At 36.8% G+C, this 11336-nt stretch overlaps 1 long non-coding RNA gene across 1 annotated transcript; it reads left to right on the plus strand.

The window, feature by feature from the left end:
- The first annotated feature begins 10034 nt into the window (after window positions 1-10034).
- Window positions 10035-11220, plus strand: LOC109861133. Its single transcript, XR_002250921.1, has 3 exons — window positions 10035-10162; window positions 10294-10916; window positions 11076-11220. It is a non-coding gene; the product is annotated as an uncharacterized LOC109861133 (long non-coding RNA).
- The last annotated feature ends 116 nt before the right edge of the window (window positions 11221-11336 follow it).

Genomic DNA, 11336 nt, shown 5'->3' on the forward strand with positions numbered 1-11336 from the left:
AAAACAAACAAACTTAAAATTGAAATACAGGATAGGCGATCCGAACTATTATACAATGTCAGTATATGTGTGAATTTAATAATTAGTAATTAAGAGAGATTACTCACAAGTTCTATAGTTGTATACTAATATATAAATATAAGAACATAAAGCGCCTTTCGCAAGGTGTTGTGCGTAAATGTGAGTATGTATACCCAGCAAACACACATACATAAATGTAANATTGCCGTAATAAAACGGAAAGTAACAAGTAATATAACGTGTNCGTTACATGTAACATTCTCGTTAGTTGTAACCAAGGACTAAAGTGTCAATAAATGGACAGCTATATAAAGTAATAACTGCTATTTTTAATAATGGACTGTGTATTGAAAACAATCATTATACAAGTATGTGTAGAGAAGGAAAATCTAGCTGGCTTAGAATTGATGATATGCAAATTAGAAAACACCACTGGCCACAAAATGCTACAAATGTTTCTATTCTTTTCTTGGAAAAAATAAGTAAATAAATGTATTACTTTTGTTACCCCATGGGATCTTCAGGATGCCGCGAGGAGGGACGTCGAAAAGATATCTGATTCTTGTTGTAGCACCATAGCTTTTATTTTGAATAATTACACGTTTCTTTCACAACTCGTGTTTACACTTTGTTTCACCTTAGATTTCTAACTTCTAAGTTCCCACAAGCGATGCTCTGTCGAGCAGAGCCTTCGGCCGCAACACGTTTCGGGAGTATTCCAACGACGCACGGGTGATGCCGGCTTTTATACCTCAGCCAATCAATCATGATTGGCGGAGGAAAAACCGGTGTCCAAAAAGTGCAATGCAGACCATTGCATCTTTTTGGCCGCACGTGCGACCCTTGGCCAGCGCGTCCTTGAACGCGCTATCACATTTTGCGTAGCGACCGCTGACTGGATCCTTGCGTCGAATTCCAGTAGTCCTGATAACCTTACAATAAGCATTTTAAACTGATCACTAACACAAACGGAAATTACATAAACAACCATATACCTAAAACAAACATATAACTAAACGTATTGTTTAATCTTACACAAGCACCTTATAACAGGGGAAGTTTTTCCTTAACTTTTAACTAGATTAGTGTAGTTGTCATGTGTTCAATGTGGGGTCTCCGATTGGTGTACTCACGGTGGATCTGTGAAGGTCAAAATTCACTATCCTTAAACTGTACTCGTTGCGTGTTCTGGGTTTCCTGCGAGATTCTTTTTTTTGTTTTTTACTACAAAATATATTACGACTATTACAACTAGCAATAGTGGTAATCCACCGAGAGGTACACAAAATACGATTGTTTGTCAAACTCTCGGTCTAGGTTGGTGTTAATTTCTTGTATTTTTTGTAACTGTACTGTGCCAAACGTTATGTTTTCTAGTTTTAATTCGTCGGGTTTGTGTTGGTGATTTTGTAACTCGCTATTTTTGTGCGTGACTGTGATGTTAAAACGTGGTAAGTATTAATTGGTTTATGTTCTACGATTGTTTTTGTACTAACAATGATATCCTTTGTTGAAAACCCACAATGTTTGGACACTTCAACTTCACCGGTCCCCTTCAAGACCGGTTAGGTTAGGTTGTGACCGGACGGGACTATGTTTCGCGTACTGACTTTCGGTCGCCACCTACTTTAACCAACCAAGTAGGAAGGATACGACTTTTTAGTCTGTTTTAGGAACGGACTCACCCAGACAAACTAAATCCGACCTTGCCGCCCTCGTCTTTGGATCTCCTCAGCTTACGGATTCCGGACGATAGTTGCTGACAACGGATCTCTGGTACGGTCTCTGTCCNTTCAAAANTGATGTGGTGNAAAACAATCACACACACANAGNTTGTANTTTGTAAAGTTTANAAATGTTTATTAACACTTGTTGATACAACAATTTTTTCTGTGTTACAAGGTTACACACAAGACGCGTTATTCACAACCGTATTCGGTATCGCGATCTTAAATGCGTACAATATGTTAATAACTACATTGAGCGCGACACGCTTTAATAACAACCGACTTTTACTAGGTCGTTCGTGTACGTCTCTGAGCGGACTCGATTTTTAGTGTGCTGTTCTCTTCGTGAGCGCTCGATTCCAACTAACTTTTAACACTTATAATGAGTGCGACACGCTTTAATAACGACCAACTTGTTTTGGGACGTTCGTGTGCATCTCTGAGCGGACTCGATTTTTACTACGCTGTTCACTTGGGAAGCGTTCGGATCCAACTAACTCGCGGCGCGCTCGGCTTNGCCAAGTCGCCGCGTCATCCCTACTCCGCTCTTACGCATGCGCACGACCTACATAAAAATAAGACTTTCTAAAACTGATAAATTTTGACTTGAGACGTTTATTTGGTCACAAATAGACGCTCTGGTGCAATTTTGTCAAAAATTAAACTTTTTTGCCACAATTGCATTTCTTCAAAAATTTTGATCTGAGACGTTTATTTGGTCACAAATAGACGCTCTGGTTCATTTTTGCCAAAATTAAAATTTTTTGCCAAAGTTAGGTTTTTTGACTAACAGGTGCATTTTTTAACAATGTGTAATTTCGACTAAACACGACGAGTTTAGCTTAGAAAATCCTATTTCCGGTCTTATTTCACCAAAATCGCAAAGTTCGTATTTTTNGTCAAAGTTAGGTTTTTGGCCTAACCGGTACCTTTTTTCCAAAATTACGTAATTTTGACCGAACACGTCGAGTTTACTTTAGACAACTCTATTTTCGACTCGACTTTCACCGTTTCGCAAAGTTAGTAATTTTACCACAACTCGAGGTCAGCCCCTAACTTTCGAACTGTTGCTTAAACTAGGCGTAGCACCCAACCTACCGTACACCGGTGTGGTTTCGCTGACAATTACCACTTTTGCCCAGGGTTGGGTTTTGGCTCAACTACTCGAGGTAAGTACTTAACTCATCAGCTGTTGGTGAAACTTGGTGAGGCACCTACTCTAACACAGATCTGATTGCTGACGCAGTTTTACTAACAACGACACTTTTCGTCAGGGTTAGGTTCTGACTTTTGCACCAAGTCAAGGTTAGCACCTAACACTTTAACTTTTTGCAAAATTTTGATACCCATCCTATCTTCCGAAGTCCTTTCCACTCACCCAGTTTCGTCAACAACTGGAATTTTGTGAACACCTAACACTTGTTCACCACGGGCGATGTTAGGCCCCGGTTACCTCGTGAAAAGACTAACCCTGTGATTTTGTTTGAAAACCATTCCGAACACTCAAACAGCCCAAACCAATCCGAAAAACTTTATCTTACTTTTATTATTTTTCTTCTCGAGCTAAATCGTTTCTTAGCACCACTGTACATCGGTTGATTTGCCCGGCTGTCGTGAATATTACATTCACACTCCCTCAGCACATCATTTACCTTACTATACTCCCTCTTGCGTGGAGCTCATGTCTTGTCTCGGTTAAAATTCGTCAATTCTGAGTTTGTTAACAATTGTCTGACTTGGGATAACGAAACTAACAATTTCAATTTTGAGTAGAAATCCACCAATCGTTCTCTTGACGCTAGTCTAGCTTTCCGGTCAAGTTTAACCAACAACTCCGGTTGACAAAGAGTTTTACTAATCTTTTTCTTTTTGTTTCAGGTGACCGTCGCGGGACCCCTAGGCTGACCTGGCTTCATCCGGACTTTGTGGAAAATTTAAATGCACGTAAGTACAACGCTAAACCTCTGTTTAACAACCAAACTCCTTTTGTTACTTTCAGACTTAAGTTTTCAACAAGTTAGTCCAGAAACACCTGTTACCCGAAAGTTAGTCTCCTAACCCAACTGGAGTCAGTAGGCCTAACTTTTCGTCAAATTTTGAAACTTGGGTTAAACTTTCACTTCGCGTCACAAACACGTACAGAACCCGATTTCGGAGTTCCACTCCTTCTTGAAATTGTTAGCTTTACATCTTTTGCCAACTTCGTGAAATGTCAGTTTGTCGAGTAATCCCCAATCTCGTAAGATTACAAAAAAAAAAATAAAAACAAAACTTAAACCAAAATAAAAAAAACTCATCAACTTTAGATTGGTTTAATAGGGCATTATGCACCCTGAGCGTAAACACAAACAACTTTTGCTCACACGCAGTAAGTCACGCTCCCTCTAAATAAAAAAAAAAACAAATAAACAAAAACGTCTTTGGCTGATTGCCTTTTGGATTTCGCTGCGTCGCTTCTTTACTCCGTGCTGGAGCCCGACTCTGCTTTACCACTGCCCGTACTTCGGCAGCGCACCCAGACGTCCCCCAAGGACGGTTCTGCCACCGCGGCGTCAAAGAAGGCATCAGTTGACGTTCCCGACCGCTCGAACAGTCGCTCCACCGAAACCGCCTCCACCCCGCCGACGACAGGGATGGCCCCAGCTGGCGACGGTGACAAGGTCCCTTTCTTCTGTCTTGTCGGGTCGTTTTTTGCACCTGAAAGACACCGTTTGTTCGTTTGCCATTGCCACTTAACTCAATCCATACAGTGTGATTTAACGTTATAAACGTCGTTTTACAACCTACATAGTTATTTAATTTATGTACATATGCCTGTATTTTGCACGGAGAACTTGTCAAACTGGTCGTTTGACAGTAACACATACATTTGTCGATTGCTGTCTACTGCGATGATTGTGTTCCGAACGTTTGCTACCGCAAACGCGTCACAACGCACGTGCACCGGTAAAGGTATCACGTTATAAACATCATGTATTACGGACCGTACCAACGGTACGTGAAGCACTACGAAAATATTCTACTCCTTGCAGTACACAGCAACCGTCACAAACCGTTTTATCTTTACCCAATTACTTAAATTAATTTCGAATGGGAAGTGTAATTCATTTGTTAGATGATTATTTGTTTCACGCATGCTTTGTATTATTTGTTTGATAGGAATTAGCTCCAGTTGTTCTAATTTGTTCGACGTGCCCGTTACAAGTTTTATTATGTCCTTCAAATCAGTTTCCAACTTGTGTAGTATATTGATTACAGAAAACAAATACTCAGTTAATACATTTTCTTGTGTTTGTTTATTTAGCTAAGGATCTGTAACACTGACTTGCCTAGTAGATTTTCGTTATTTTAAATTACGCTTTCTATTCTACCGAGATGGGCTACTGTCACGTTTAGTACTTTTAGATGGTTTTTAATCGCATGTTCCCCTGCTACTTGTCTATTTTCTAACAAGTTAATGTGTTCGGAGATAGCTTCTTCGTCCTCCGTGTCCATGGTACCAAACAATTGCTTTGCTATTAAACCGATTCCGTTGACCAGTCCCCTGCGTTTACGTGTTGAGAGTCTTACGATGACTTTGATTCTTTTGAAAATTTTACTTATTTCTTGATCTTTATTCAGTAGTTCTGTATATACTTCCTAACAACTTACTTTAGTACTGTCGTGGACATCGCTATCCGAGCACATTTTGCTTGTTATTTTTAATGTATTATTTACTAGTGTGATCCGTTTTTCGATTGCTGATATGTCTATTCTAATAACTAATTTCTATTTTTCGTCTGTTCTTAACAACGTTCCTCGCTTTTCGAAGTAGAGTCCAGGATTGGACGGCTCGGACAGCTCGACTTTGCCATTTACTTTTTGAGTAAAAACCAATGTGTGAGTTACCAGTAAGGTTCTAGAAAAGAAAAGAATACTTTATTGTTTTAATGTTCATTTGACTTACTCTAGTTGGACTTAGAGTTGTTGAGATTACGGGGAGTTGTAGGACTTGATGATGAGAAAGATTCTTTTAAAAACTGACTAAGTTTATTAAATATCACTTTTACTACTCTTTGTACAATTAACGCACGCTATAACTGACTCCTAGCCGTTGCTATACTGCGGTAAACTCTCCGGATGGACTCGGAGCCACACAGTATTCAACAGCTACTCACGATCTGTTTGTCGTTGCTCGCGATCGATTTTTTAAAGGAATCGATCGCGACTACTCAGCAATTTAGCGACCTAATTGCTACTGCACGTAGGCCGCTGATGTTGCGTGCTGCGTCCGTATTCTACTTAATACTACGCTTAACAAGCAGTTTTCATTCACAACAAAATGCTGCTTGTTACCTTTTTTAAAACAAATCCGGGTTAATTGAGCAATGATGCGTACCTTCCGCAATTGCTTAATGGCCCGTACAAAATTAAACTAAATTTTACAACAATATATATAGATATTAAAATGAAAATCATCTCAGGCTCTGTAATCGTTTTAAAGTTAATAAAATGTAAGTCAATAAAGAGCCATCACAGGATGTTGTGCGGAAAATATGCCTGTGCATATAGTATATATACACATGTGCAACAAACGTAATCACATTTTTTTCATGTGTTTTTAAATTGAAATTTTAATACTTTAAATTTATATAGGATGCTAGTTTTGCATCACGTATACAAATGACCCCGAATATCCCCCGAACTAATTTTTTTAAATTGCAAAAAAATACTCCTTAGCCAGGAGTCGAACCTGGAATCTCCGTCTTTTCGGGCCGTCGCCTTCCCTGTTAGACTACCGAGGCACTTGGAGTCTCTCTCGCAATATTACATACAAATTGAGATGTTCTGATATACCGTCTTCTTCCGATTAGCGTATTTGTTTAAAGTTATAAAAATGAGAATCATCTCAGGCTGTGTAATCGTTTTCAAGTTAATAAAATGTAAGTCAAGAAAGAGCCATCGCAGGATGTTGTGCGGAAAATATGCCTGTGCATATAGTATATATACACATGTGCAACAAACGTAATCACATTTTTTTCATGTGTTTTTAAATTGAAAATTCTATCATAGCCAATCTCCATGGTGAATTGCAAACGTGGATGATAGTAGTGATATAAGGCCGGTTCTTACTCAGGAGCTCCGAGGGGGGTGCGGGGTATGACGTCCCAGGGGGAGGGGTGACGTCACTATGACGTCATGCGGGGGGTATGACGTCACATGGATGAGAGGGGGTATGACGTCACAGGGGGAGGGGGTATGGCGTCACTATAACGTCACGCGGGGGAGGGGGTATGACGTCACAGGGGGAGGGGTGACGTCACTATGACGTTACGCAAAGGCGTGGCTCTGACGTCACAGGATATTATGTCACGCGGGAAATGACGTCACTATGACGTTACGCAAAGGCGTGGCTCTGACGTCACAGGATATGACGTCACTCGGGAAATGACATCACGCGGCATTATGGCAACTTCACACGCAGTGGGCTCCGTTATGACGAATTCACACGTGGCAATATGGCCGTTCGACAAGTTGGCGTCACAGGATATGACGCGGCGGGCACCGGTATGGCAATATAACGGCGACAATATGGCGACTTCAAGGTAACAAAGTATTGTGGATATACGTAAGTTTCGTTATTGCCGTTTGTTCACGGCTATCTCTTGTTGTGAATGGACAACGCACAATTAATACGTTATAAAATATTCCAATATTTGTCCGCTAAAAAACGTTTAAGACCTATTTACATAAAACAGACGCGGATAGGAGGTCTTGCGGAATTAACCTGTCACGTTGGTTACTTGGCTGATTTGATTAACGTGATTGGCTACTTCCGCAAGATCTGCGATCCGCGTCTGCGTCTTATATAGAATGGTCTTTAGTGTAATCTCGCGCATGCGGTATATTCTATTGTTTTAGTTTGCATCACTCACGCATGCAGATATGCAAAATCACGCTACAAAAAAAAAGACAACCAATAGTCGCTGAATACTACAAATAATCGTGTCTTGTGCTCTTCAGTGGATAGCGAAGAAGACTTTTAGTGTTAAAGTAAGTTAGTTAAGTAAGTTAGATTATAACTATTAGTTTTAAAATATAATATTAATTTTATTGGCAGAATACAAATAATGGATAAAAAGCGATCGAGAAAAGACGTTGCATCTGTATCAAACCGACATTTAAAAAGATTGGCTACGCAAGAATCAGAAATTGTTTCTGATGCTTTATTAAGCACGACTGTAACGTCATCATATAATAATGTCAATTNTAAATACACAGAACATTTGGAAAATGTCTGTACAATTAATTCAGATATAATACATAATCAAGCTGCTGAGAATGCCGTAACCGAAAATGATATTCTTTACAAGTGGAACAAAAATAATGATTTATTACAATCATCCGTTAGCGACTTCTATAAATCAGAAATTTCTTTCATATCTGAAAATGCAACAGTTAACAATTTTAAAACTGATCTTGCTGTCTGGGCTGTACAACATCAAATTTCACATACGGCTCTAAGAGCATTGCTTCAGAAACTGAGAAATCATTCGTGTTTTTCATCATTATCTTTAGATGCACGTTCAATTGTAAAAACTCCGAGAAATCAAGAGATACGTATTGTAATACCAGGAACGTACTATCATTTTGGATTACAAAAATCTGTACTGAAAATATTAACTTCTATAAAGAGCAATGTAGATAGTATACAAATAGCTGTTAATATTGATGGTTTACTACTCTCAAAATCGTCACAACAACAATATTTTGGCCTATACTTGGTTTAATTCTTCCATATGACAAAGTATTTGCAATCGGAATTTATCATGGAACAGAAAAACCAGCAAATGTCAACGATTTTTTAAAAGATTTTGTGAACGAGGCTATAGACATGTGTAAAAATGGAATTTATGTAAATGGTTGTAATATTCAATGCAGAATAGAAGCTTTAATATGTGACACACCAGCAAAATCGTTCGTTTTATGCGTAAAGNGACATTCCGGATATTCTAGTTGCACTAAGTGCACTACAAAAGGAGAATATATAGGAAATCGTATATGCTTCCCGCAAATTGATGCGCCACTTAGATTAGATGATGATTTTATTCAAAAGATTGATGACAGCTATCACAAGCCAGATATAACATGTAGCTTACTAAAAATACCTCATTTCAAACCCGTTACAAACGTTCCGCTGGATTACATGCATCTAATATGCTTAGGAATAATGCGTAAATTAATATATTAAGGCTGGATGGAGAACTACATTATCGACTACAATATAGAGCCGTTGAAGAAATATCTATACGTCTAACTCAGTTAAAGCCATCAATACCTATGGAATTTGCCAGAAAGCCTCGAAAACTTGATTGCGTAAAATTATGGAAAGCCACGGAATATCGATTAATACTGTTGTATACGGGTCCAGCAGCTTTTAAATCTATACTTAAAAATAATGTATACATTCATTTTATGACGCTACATGTTATTGTTAGAATATTGTCTTCAAAAAATTNGCATGAACAACTGTCTTATGCACAAGATTTGATTGTTTTTTTTTGTGAAAACATTTATCAAACTTTATGGAAAGCAAAACGTGTCTCACAATGTTCACAGTCTTATACATCTTGTAAACGATGTCAAAAAATTTGGACCACTTGATAACTTCAGTGCGTTCAAGTTTGAAAACTACATGCAAGTGTTAAAAAAATATCTCAGAAAAGCGGAGAAACCTTTAGAACAAGTTGTACGGAGATGCATTGAAAAAGAAATTAATTTAACTACATCATCTACTGAATCGTCGNATTTCATTGAGATACATCCAAACTTAACATCGTTACATAACAATGGTCCACTTCTATCCAATTGCAATAATCCACAATATAAAATTATCAAGTTCAACAAAGTTACATTTAAAACTGGGACACTTGCAAATAATTGTTGTGGTTTAAGTTGTGGTTCTATTGTATCTATTGAAAACGTGGCACATTGTAAAAAGCAAAATATTCCTGTTATTATCGGCTACAAAGTTGTGGAGAAAGAAGATTTCTTTAAAGTTCTTTGTTCATCTTCGTTGTTTGGAATTTATTCCGTAAAATTTAGCTCAGAGTTGCAATTATGGCCATTGAAAAATGTGAAAAAAAGTGAAATTGCCATGCAAAAATAATAAATATGCAATCTTCCCATTACTACACAATGAATATAATTGATTAATATTCATTTATACAGAATGACTAATAAATTTTATGCAATCGTTGAATTTCAAGATGGACTACAAGTAGTACCAAATAATTGGTTAAGTGGAAACATAACAAAAGCTTTTTGGCCAAACTTTACGAATAATCTACGGTATGATAAAGCGGTCAAATGTATGGAAAAACCAGAATGTACTTAGATGGAGCATCTCATTCGGAAAATATATGGAACATTTTGTAAGTACTGTAACACACACACACACACACAGAGAGAGAGAGAGAGAGAGAGAGAAAGAGAGAGAGAGAGAGAGAGAGAGAATATATATAATATTAAATAATATTTTCAAAAAATGTATAATTTTTTTCAGACAACTATGCAGTGGCAAGAAGGAAGCTAAAAAAAGCCGAGGAGTTGTCTGATATTAATTCTGGCACTGACATAGAAGAAAATTTAAAAAAATCAAGAAAAATCAGAGCCGCTAAAGTAATGGATGAAACAAGTAACGATGAATTAACCGATAAAATGGAACTAATTTCAGAAATTCCGAAATATCCAAATAAACATTCCGTGACTGCAAAAACCACAAAAAAACCAGTACAAATTACAAAAGATTCACAAAAAAATAAGCACGGTAAAACAGTAACAAAAATAAATTAAATAACAATAACAAATATACACTAAATCAATAATTTAATAATAAAATACTGATTTATTACAGATTGTAATTATTCTGGGAACAAATGTTTAAAAAGGTCGCAAATAAAAATTAACTTTTCTATAGACAAGAAATTAAATAAATCTGGTATGATTTTCTGTTATTTATACCATTGTAGTGAAGTAATATATTGAAATGGTACAATAAAACTATATTTATTTTAGATTTGTATTGCGAAGAAAATTTGTTTGCTGTAATCGCAAAACCGTTTGTTGAAGATGATACTGTCTGTCCAGAGAATGCGACATTAAGTCTAAAAATGATTTATAAGCAAGGTAATATGCAAATAATTTCTTTAGTTTATTTTACGAGTATTTATGATATATTTTAGAATTACATTTGTTCTTAAATNATTTTGTTAGCTTAAAACTCAGATATTTTAATATTAAAATTATGTTGAAACAATATGAACATAAACATTTTATTATTTTTAGATCAGCAGTACGATCAAAAGTTGATTAATACAGAACAATCGTTTGATGATAAAAATAACGCGAACATACCAATTCCACCTAAAAGCAAATTATCATATTCATTAATTGATAAGCAAGGTATAATACAAATAATTGTATATTTATATTTGTATTACGATTTCTTACACTATATTTTTGAATTATAGCATCTTTGGTTTTGAAAATTGTTTTTACATCATCAAAATGTTACATTTCAAACATTTTTCTTATCATTATTTTTGT

This window comes from Pseudomyrmex gracilis, unplaced genomic scaffold (assembly GCF_002006095.1).
Source record: "Pseudomyrmex gracilis isolate BER0280 unplaced genomic scaffold, ASM200609v1 scaffold_595, whole genome shotgun sequence".
In the NCBI taxonomy this organism is placed as follows: domain Eukaryota; kingdom Metazoa; phylum Arthropoda; class Insecta; order Hymenoptera; family Formicidae; genus Pseudomyrmex; species Pseudomyrmex gracilis.